Below are 10,286 nucleotides of genomic sequence, written 5' to 3' on the forward strand. Positions count from 1 at the left end.
TGCCATGCTCCCTCCTCTCAGCCGTGCACAGCTCTGCATGAGAGCCAGCCACACTGGACTCAAATCGGGAGCCTCGATATGAAATATTAATTTGAACCCTGGCTCATTCCCCTGTGTAAACCACACAGAGAGAGCAGATGTCACCCACAACTGAGAGAGATAGAGAGAGAGAGAGAGAGAGAGAGAGAGAGAGAGAGAGAGAGCAATTGGAAGAATGCAAAGACTAGAAATGATGCCTGTTGGATCATATAATGGTTTCCTGTATAAATAAATAAACAAACAAACCTGTGTTCCCTGATGTGCAACTCTAATCAAATTGACCATTTTTAAGTTTGTTGTGTTAAATGACACATAAGAAATATGAAGTGGAACACTTTAAATGAGTGAAAGAGAGAGAGCAGATTGTGGAGAAATCAGAGTGTTAGGCTGTTAAAGGCAGCAGACTTATTGGTGTGAGTGGGCGAGAGATGAAATAAGCTGCTCTAATAAGAAGCAGCTGCCACTCAAGCTTCTGCAAGAGAGTGTCATGGCCAAATTAATGAAAACACTTGGCACAGTGGACTTTAGAGACTTTAGTGGACTTTTGTGGGCTTGTATGTATGTAATATCTTGTCCTCTTCTAATCAATGAACATATTACACAGAATATCCAGAAGGGCCACATTAATTTCACTGGTGGCAGATTCATTCTTGCCAGAATATTGTTTCAACTGCCCTGACTCCTCTGAGGCATATTAGAGAGGGCTGGTATGTGGCATGAAATCCTGGAAAGGATTTATACTTCTAATTTGCCACCTTTCTGATTCAGTTTCTGACTCTAGGTTTCTGTTATTTAAGACTTTCACTGTAAAAATCATTGATACACTCAGAAAATCTCACTGTTGTGGTTTCTTTTGCTGTCACTTTAGTAGTACCCTTAAAGGCACATATTCTGTACAAGGTTCTGTAATTGTAGATTTTAAATCTATTTTAATTTCATATGCCACATTTCATCTCCAGGAATTATATTGTTTGTTTTTTTTAAATTATTTTACACAGTTCTGTAATGAAATCTTACAATACTCACCTCTCCTACTGGAGAAGAGAATGCAATGTAGCTTTTGGGAAGAAAGCTGGGCTTAAAAAACACTGTTTCTAGCTTTAGTGACCGATAATGTACTTCTACCATGCCTTTATTCTGAGAGTGCAAAGCTGTATGAACACCACACTGTAAATGCAAAATCGTACTTATATGGAATAAACATTTTTTCAAAGTCAGTAATTCTAAAGGGCAGTAACACCTTCCCTCGTACAAAGCAATTCATAGCAGTAAGAAAAGCAATACAAATGTCTCTCAGCCAGATGGTGTCATGTCCACAATTGGGTGCACTGTAAAGTAGCTGAATGTATGAAGGATGTCTAAAATTTTAAACATTGTATTCTTTTGAAACTGCACTTCAAGTTGTCAAGTGCAGATTAGAGAAATCCTCAAAGATTGTAGAAATGCAAGGCAAAAGAAATCATCGATATGGCAGTGTTGTGCAGAGTGGTCTGACAGCACAATAAATGAATGTAGATATTCAGAGAGAGGAATATTATCTTTCTCAGTGCAGAGTGCGAGATTTGACAGTGATTAACATCTGGGTGCAGGAGTCAATTCACTTCAAGTTCCATAACATCCAAAGGCACCCATTTTAAACACAGTACACAACCCTCACACCACAGTGACATTATCAATCTGATGCATGGAAATGTTATTCATACTATATCATAAAGCCTTCAAATGTATTTTGTGCCCGTGATCGCCAGCAGTGTGTTGTAAAAGTTTTGAAACAAAACAAAAAGGTTTATACAAGTCTATGACAAAAACTGTGCATTATACAGGTTCATTTCAATAAACTGCAGTATCAAAAAGTTTACTTATTTCAATAATTAAATTCAAAAAGTAAAACTCATATTATATAGATTATATTACAGAGTGCAAAGGTTTCTTAAGCCTTTAGAATGGCCCCTTAGTCTGCTTCAGTAGGCTACACAATCATGGGGAAGACTGACAAATATCCAGAAGACAGTTATTGACACTCTCCTGCTGTTTCCAATTATATTAATGGAAAGTTGAGTGGAAGGAAAAAGTGTGTGAGAAAAAGCTGCACAAGCAACAGGGATAACCACAGCCTTTAAAGGATTGTCAAGAAAAGGCCATTAAAAATTTGGGGCAGATTCACAAACAGACAGTAATGAGATAATGACATATCCAGGACATGGGCCACAACTGTCGCACTCCTTGTGTCAAGCCACTCATGACCCAGAGACGACACCAGAAGAGTCTTACCTGGGCCAAGGAGAAAAAGCACTGGACTGTTGCTCAGTGTCCAAAGTCTTGTTTTCAGATTAAAGTAAATTTTGCATTTCATTTGGAAATCGAGGTTCCAGAGTCTGGCGGAAGAGTGGAGAGAGACACAATGCAAGCTGCTTGAGTCTAGTGTGAAGTTTCCACAGTCAGTGATGGTTTGGGGAGCCATGTCATCTGCTGGTGTTGGTCCACTGTGTTATATCAAGTCCAAAGCCAGCACAACCATCGACCAGGAACTTTTAGAGCACTTCATACTTCCCTCTGCAGACAAGCTCTATAGCGATGCAGATTTCATTTTCCAGCACCTGTCCACACTGCCAAAAGTACCAATACCTGACTTAATAGCCACAGTATCACTGTTTTTGATGGGCCAGCAAATTATTGTCAAGAGGAAGATGACAGACACCAGACCCAACAATGCAGATGATCTTAAGGCTTCTATCAAAGCAACTTGGGCTCTCATAACACATCAGCAGTGCCACAGGCTAATCGTCTCAATGCCAAACTGCATTGATGCAGTAATTCATGCAAAAGGAGCCCCGATCAAGTATTGAGAGCATATGCGGTACATACATTTCAGTACGTCAACATTTCTATATTGAAAGTCATTTTTAAATTGTTCTTATATTATATTAACATTTTCTGAAATAATAAATTTTGGGTTTTCACTGGTTGTAAGCCATAATCATCAACATTATAAGAAATAAACGCTAGAAATAGATCACACTGTTTCAAATGAATCTATATATGAGTTTCAATATTTGGATTGAATTGCTGAAACAAATGAACTTTTTGATGATATTCTAATTTATTTAGATGCACCTGTATTCTGGAGATTGCATTCTGGCCATGATTTGTCTGGTTTTAAGCAGATTTACTCTTATAAATGAAACATCTTTCTTATGGTACTACTCACTGTGGCAGTTTTATCTGCTGTATATGATGTAGACTCTGATCTTCATTTAGCTCCTAATGTGATTGCAGAGTGATAACATTTCATTATTTCTCACAGCTCACTATTCCAAGAATAAAAACAAATCAGAAAAGTACACTCATGGAATAGATGTATTTATATAATAATAATAATAATAATAATAATAATAAAAGAAATCAATATTGCCAAGGAAATGTGATTCATTATACTTTGTAATATTGCCGTGCTGAAAAATGCTACAGAGAATCTGTGTTATGTGTTACATTAACAATCAGAATCCCATTAAAAATACAATCTGCTGCCTGTGTGTGTAGGCACACATGCTTCACCAAACCCCCACCCCAATTCAATCTCAGTACTGGAATCTTGCTGTTCAAATTTGAGGACACTTTTGAGAAGCAGGAGACTTAGGTTTAAGTTTCCTTAGTTTTACAAAATCTGATCTCAGCGTTGTCTGGGAGATACTACATAGACATTAAGGAGATCTGGATGTTGATTTTTCTTTCGTCTGGGAAGATTCACCTGTTCCAAGTTTAGAATGGCTCTCACTGTCATTTGCAGAAGTCCCAATGCTATACTAATGCTAGACTATAAACCACTCTCTGATTACCTCTTTACAGTGGCACCCGTAAAGGAGTGGGATAAAATAGACAGCAAGAGAACAGTTGGTTGTTTAAGTTGATGTATTGGATGCAGGAAAGAATTACAAGGATCTAAGTATATTTTTGGTCAGCACATCCCTAACAAAAACAGCTGGTCTTGAGGGGTGTCCTGTTGCAAGAATTGTGATGCACTCTTCTAAGAACTTTGTAGTATGTCCAGCACTAAGCTTTGCAGCACTTTGTTTTACAGTGGGATCCTGTGGGATCAGAAGAGATGGGCTAGCCTTCACACCCCTCATGCATAAGTGAGCTTTGGGCATCCATGACCCTGTCGTCTGTTCAGCAGTTGTCCTTTCATGGACCATGTTTGGTATGTAATAACCACTGCATACAGGGAACACCCCACAAGAGCTGCCATTGTGGATATAAGGCCTTTGCCAATCTCTCTCAGATTTTTACCCTTGTCCCATGTTTCCAGGTTTCAATTCAATTTCTGGGCATGACTGTCCATGAGCATTGATTGGCAAGTGCCATTGTAACGAAATATGTGGCATGTCTAACATTATTGGTTAAAGGTTTGGTTGAAGAAATGTGGAGGCTATTAGTTTTTCCACACATCGTCATTTGTTGTTTTGATAGCTTTATTGGTAACCCATTAGTTGAACATGTTTCTATTACTGTGTAGGGAACAATGTAAAAACTCTATGAAGTGTAATTACATGGCTCACACAACAGAACTATACTTAATGTAGTTATATTTTTGTAGCTACATGTTGAAATACTAAACACTAGCATTGGTGTAATTATCAAGGCACTGTAAATTATTGGACACGGTTATTTTTCTTAGACTCATGGATGTAGGCTCATGTACAGGCAATTATGCATCAAAGTGTTAAAATATCAAAAACCTGACCATTAAATGTATATTTCAGTAAGAAAACAAATACTTTTGATATTTTATAATACTTGAAACATTTGCTGTCCTATTGTACCTAGATATAAATACACTCTGACAGATTGTCAGCATCAATTAGAGTCTACGTCTGTGAGGCAGCAAGTACAGACTAGTGTAGGAGACAGAAGGGAGTCTTTTCTCTTGAGCACTTGAGCTCATCATCAAAATGAGAGAAAAATGAAATCCACTGCCCAGCAATTCACAGGAGTGCCTATCTGTTTATTTCCTTTCTTTCTCTCATTTTCAGCCTGGAGAGATAGTCTGTCACCTGTTGAGTGAGTTCTTTTATCTAAATGGGCCTGGAGAGGCAGTGAGACAGCGAAGCTCAATTCCAGCCTCTTTTAAGATAATACCCTCATTAATGTGCATGGACCTGGCCTAATGATGCTGAGTGTGACAACACAGCCTTGTAAACAGAGAATAAGAAACAGCTTCAACAGAACATACAAAGCCTCTCACATTGCACATGTCTCATCAGTCGGTTCTGAAATTCATAGTGTTTAATCTGTGCATTCCAGATTTGACACTGCAGGATGTCAGCTGGATGGTCTTAAAATGGGTTTGCATGTGGTGATGCTGCTGTCAAAATATTGGCCCTATCGTCAAGAGACTGTGAGCTCAATACCTTGTGATGTTTTAGCCATCTGGGGCCATGAGTCTGAGCACTATTGGCCTCGGTCAGGATGTGCTGTCATTAACTTGTGGCCTTCTTCTGTGTTTGTTTGGACATGTGTCTGTAGGTCACTAGCTTCATTCCAAAGCCTAGACTGAGGTCAGGGTAGGATGTGTCCTCTGTAGGACTGTCCTATGAAGACTCCTTCTTAGTAACCCAACAGCACTAATGGTATGGTCTAAGAAGGCTGCGTCGTGATGTCACCAGAAAGGTCTTATTAAAACACTTACTTCAACACTGAAACGTCAACATTAAACCTTTACATTTCAGCTGGGATTAAAAATAAAATACAACTAATTATTTACTTTCTATGGTACTGTAATATGCCAATAAGCTTTTTAATTAAAGGTGGTACAGAGACAAATAGTTTATTTAATTAGTTATTTTACACTTTACAATGTAAATGTACTCAGCTCTTGAAACTTCTGAAGTTCCGTTTTTCTCCATCTGTTGTTTATTTTCTCCAATGCACCACATGAGCGCAGAGAATTGTGGGTAACTGAGGGCCATGAAGGATATGTCTGTTGCTTCCTTTAAATTGCTCAGAACGTAGGCTGCATTTCTGGGTTGTCTACGTAGGATCCTTCACATAGGAACAGCCTTGTATGACGTAGTGGCCGAGAAATGTGGCTTAGGCTTTGGAACGCAGTTTGTCCCACCCTTGTCATGTGATCATATGATCGGTCCCCAGTGTCCAGACTTCCTCACTGTGTTAAGTAACCCAGTGTATGGTTTAGTCCTTTCTCTGTTTTCTGCTTGTGCTTGTGGTGTTTGTAAATCGCACTGTGGAGTGTCTCTGTTTGATGGTGTTTTTGCGCATTCTGGTTTATTTTCAAGTGTATGCCAATAAACATAACGTTAACATGGCATCTGTTCATTTCCATAGCAGAACTAGACAGTTATGTTGTCTTCCAAGCATGCTGAGCGTGTCTGAAAATTAGAAGTGGCTGTCACACATATCTTGGAGGAAGCATGTGCTTACGTTTACCCTCCCAGAACGGTAGAATGATACAGTTTGGTAAGATTTGACAAAGAATAAATTGAGAAAACCTAGGTGAAAATCTAAAACCTGCAGTATTTCATGGGTTCTTTCAAAAACACAATGGATCAGTTGTCCATTAAATGTAGCCAAGAACATGCAAAGATCTATTTGAATGCATGTTGTAAACTGCTCTTTAAAGAACTTCAAAGACCATATGAGATATAGAACAGAAAGTGTTCCACAGTTACAAGTCAAAGAATTCTTTTTCAGTTAAATAAAACCCTTTGTGAAAGTGAAGTCAGTGTGTTCGTGGCTTGTAGGAAATATTGGCCTGTTAAACTGAAATTAAAAGCTGTAGAATTTTTTTTTCACCTTTATCTTGTTGTTTGAGCCTTTCATAATATGTGACCTCGTCTTAAAGAAGCACCATATTCAATTAGTTAAATGCAAAAAAGAAAAATGAAAAAAAGAAAAAAAATACCCTTCAAATTTCAACACATGAAAAACTTTTTGATAAGAGTATATAAAATTGCATTTCACCATGGATTCTTTTGAGTGAGTAATCAATAATTCACATTTGTTAAACATGATCATACAGGAGCCATCAGGCATAAACATTTGCAAGCGAGTGAAAATAAAAGGTAGTAAATCAGTTGGATTGTTTTATATATATACAAAAATTATATGAACATTATAAAATGCACTACACATTTTTTAGGTGTCAACAACCAATTTTGAGACTGAAAAATAGTAACTGTAAAGGCTTATTTATGCTCAACTCAAACTCTATTCATTTTATCCCTATTTGTGTACTTTCTCTGAAAGCTTATGGATACAGTTTAGTGCAGTTTAGAATATAGTTCAAATGAAACAAAACCGCTAGTAAGATAGGATCCACCTATCACAAAGTATTTAATGGGTTTTCAGACGACTACCATTTACACCGCTGCATCTTATTTGTAGTAAGCAATGTTACATTATCAGCATATCCTCCATCATTGCCATGTTTGTATGTTGTTGTCAGAAACATTAGACTCTGACCTGCCCACTATTGGATGTAGTATGTAATATCTATGCCAGCATAAAGAATGCATAGAAGTATGTGGGTGGTTGTGGTTACAATGTTTAAAACTAACTTATTTATGTTGATGAAAATGACAAAAGAGCAAAAGTAGCCATGACTATTTTACAGGCAGAATTAAGGAAATACTATTGGCTTGTATACCAAACTAATCAAAACAGCAGGAGCACTGAGAACACAGCTATAATACAGAATCACACATGTATACAATCACAGTCAAGGCAAAGGCAAGAACAAAGGGTATTAAACATATGGCAAGAGATCAAGAAAGACCAGGGACTAATTTGTAACCATGGCTATCAACCACAGGCAACACAACCAGGGAAGGAAGCCAGGGTGAAACAACCGAACCAAAACACATGCACTGGAAAAAAAGAGGCAGCGCAGGAGCCGTTCAAGCAAAACTTCAAAATGTGTTTTAAACCACCATTCATCTTTCCTCAAACTCCACATGGGCCTACGTGTGATCTGAGCTTTTAGCTTTTGGGATTTGAGAACCTTTTCTTTTAGCAGTGTGACAGTGGTTGCTGTCGCTAATCAAACAGACCTTACTGCTGTGATAGAGAGAGTGGAAAAAGCTCACCAGGGGAACTGTGTGTGTTAATGAAAGAGCACACTGTTCTCTCAGCATGCCGAGGATAGTGCTGCTGTCTGCTGCACTGCAGTGAAGCACAAAGCCCTCCAACCACACGTGAAGCATGAGTACAGCACATCCAACCTTGCACACAGGCTCACACACACATGCAAACACGCATTAAAGTTTCAGGACATGTGACTTACAAAAGTCCCATCTATATTAAAGAAGCAAGTAAAAAAGTCTCGAAAAATATTTTGGTATGTAGTGCATGTAAACCTGTATGTAATTGCAGTATACCCTTTAACTATTGTACACACATGTACTTTCCAAAACTCAGAGACCACTCCCTTAATTGTTTTCCAGTCATTTTAAATCATATATCATTTGAATTTCAACATTAGGGAAAAAGTAGAGAACACACACCAATCAACCATAACATTATGTCCACCTCATTGTTTCCACACTCACGGTCCATCCGCTCAGCTCCACTGTCTACAGGAGCACTTTGTACTTCTACAATTACAGACTAGAGTCCCTCTCTTCTTCTGCATGTCTTGTTTGCTCCCTTTCAACCTGTTCTCCAATGGTCAGGAACCTCACAGGAACCCCACAGAGCAGGTGTAGAATTTGGGTGGTGGATCATTCTCAATGCTCAGAGACAATGACATGATGTTGGTGTGTTAATGTGTGTTGCGCTGGTATGAGTAGATCAGACACAGCAATGCTGCTCAAGTTTTTAAACATTGTGTCCATAGGAGTGGAAATTAAAATGATCAGGTTTCTAAACTACCTACACTTTATAAACCTTACTCTAAACACATCTTTAAAATGAATTTTAATGTAAAAATATGTTTTTAAAAATGAAGCATGTAAGTTACAGCACAGACACGTTTTGATGGTAATATTGTGGTAAGTTACCCGTTTTTTTTTTTTTTGCTCATTTCATAAATATACAAATATAAACCCCGACAAAACCATACACACCAACACACACACACACTCACGCATGCACACATTCAGTTGATCCAGCCTTAACTGACAGCCTGGTGAGCTCTGGCAGCAGCCCAACTGTTTCGGGGAGATAAGCGGGAGAATGGAGCATTTGGGATTCAGCTAATTTAATAAGACAGAGTGATAGAGAAGTTGGGGTGCTCTATCTAATTAAAAATCTGGGATCTGAAGACACCACAGCTGCCAAAAAATAAATAAATAAAAAAATCAGAGAGACATGTGGCATGTTTTCAAATTCTCACTTTTCCGAGGAGTTGCCAGTTCTGAGTGTGGCATCCAAGCATGCAGAAAGGTATACTGTGTCTCCTGCAAAACTCACTGAAGATAAAGCCCAGCATGTTATCTCCCTCCTACAGACTCTTCCTCTGACTTCACTGTTAAAGTGGCCAAAGAATGCAGACTTTCAGTCGAATCTCAGTCTTCCAATCTGCTGTGCATCAGCACCACGAGAGAACAGAAGATACACCAAATACAAAGTCAATTATGCAGACGAGCATATCAACATTAAAGCCTATTAGTCTTATCACTGTGACTGGCATCATTTGTTTGAAACGCTCTGTAGCGGACAGCAGTTTACACAAACGATACACACACATTTAATCATGCAAACAATCTGAAGCAGAATGACATTATGTATGATTCAATTAGATTGTCCCTCTCATCATCTTAGGGAAGTGCTGAGAGAGAGAGAGAGAGAGAGAGAGAGAGAGAGAGAGAGAGAGAGAGAGAGAGAGAGAGAGAGAGAGAGATTGTAAAAGAAGGGATGCTTGAGCATTATTTGATGATGAGAGAGATAGCTTAAGCCAGGTTCAAGAGATCACCAAGCTGAGTGCTGTATAGATCAGACTGTAATCAATTTGAGGCCAGGAGTGGATCCATTGATTATAAGAGGAAATATTAATGGGTGCCCGGTACTCAGTGAAGTATAAAATCTTTGGATTTGATGAAAAAAAAATGTTGTATATACACTAATCAGTTGAAGCCTTTCTTGATTTGACCATCAGTGTCCGTTTTATCAGCCCCAGTGACCATATAAATGCACTTTGTAGTTACAGTAGTATAGTAGTATAGTTACAGACTGTAGTCCATTGGTTGCTCTGTGATACTGTGATTGTCCCCTTTAACCCTGTGGTTCACAGG

The sequence above is a fragment of the Hoplias malabaricus genome, chromosome 12 (genome assembly GCF_029633855.1).
Source record: "Hoplias malabaricus isolate fHopMal1 chromosome 12, fHopMal1.hap1, whole genome shotgun sequence".
NCBI classification, from domain to species: Eukaryota; Metazoa; Chordata; class Actinopteri; order Characiformes; family Erythrinidae; genus Hoplias; species Hoplias malabaricus.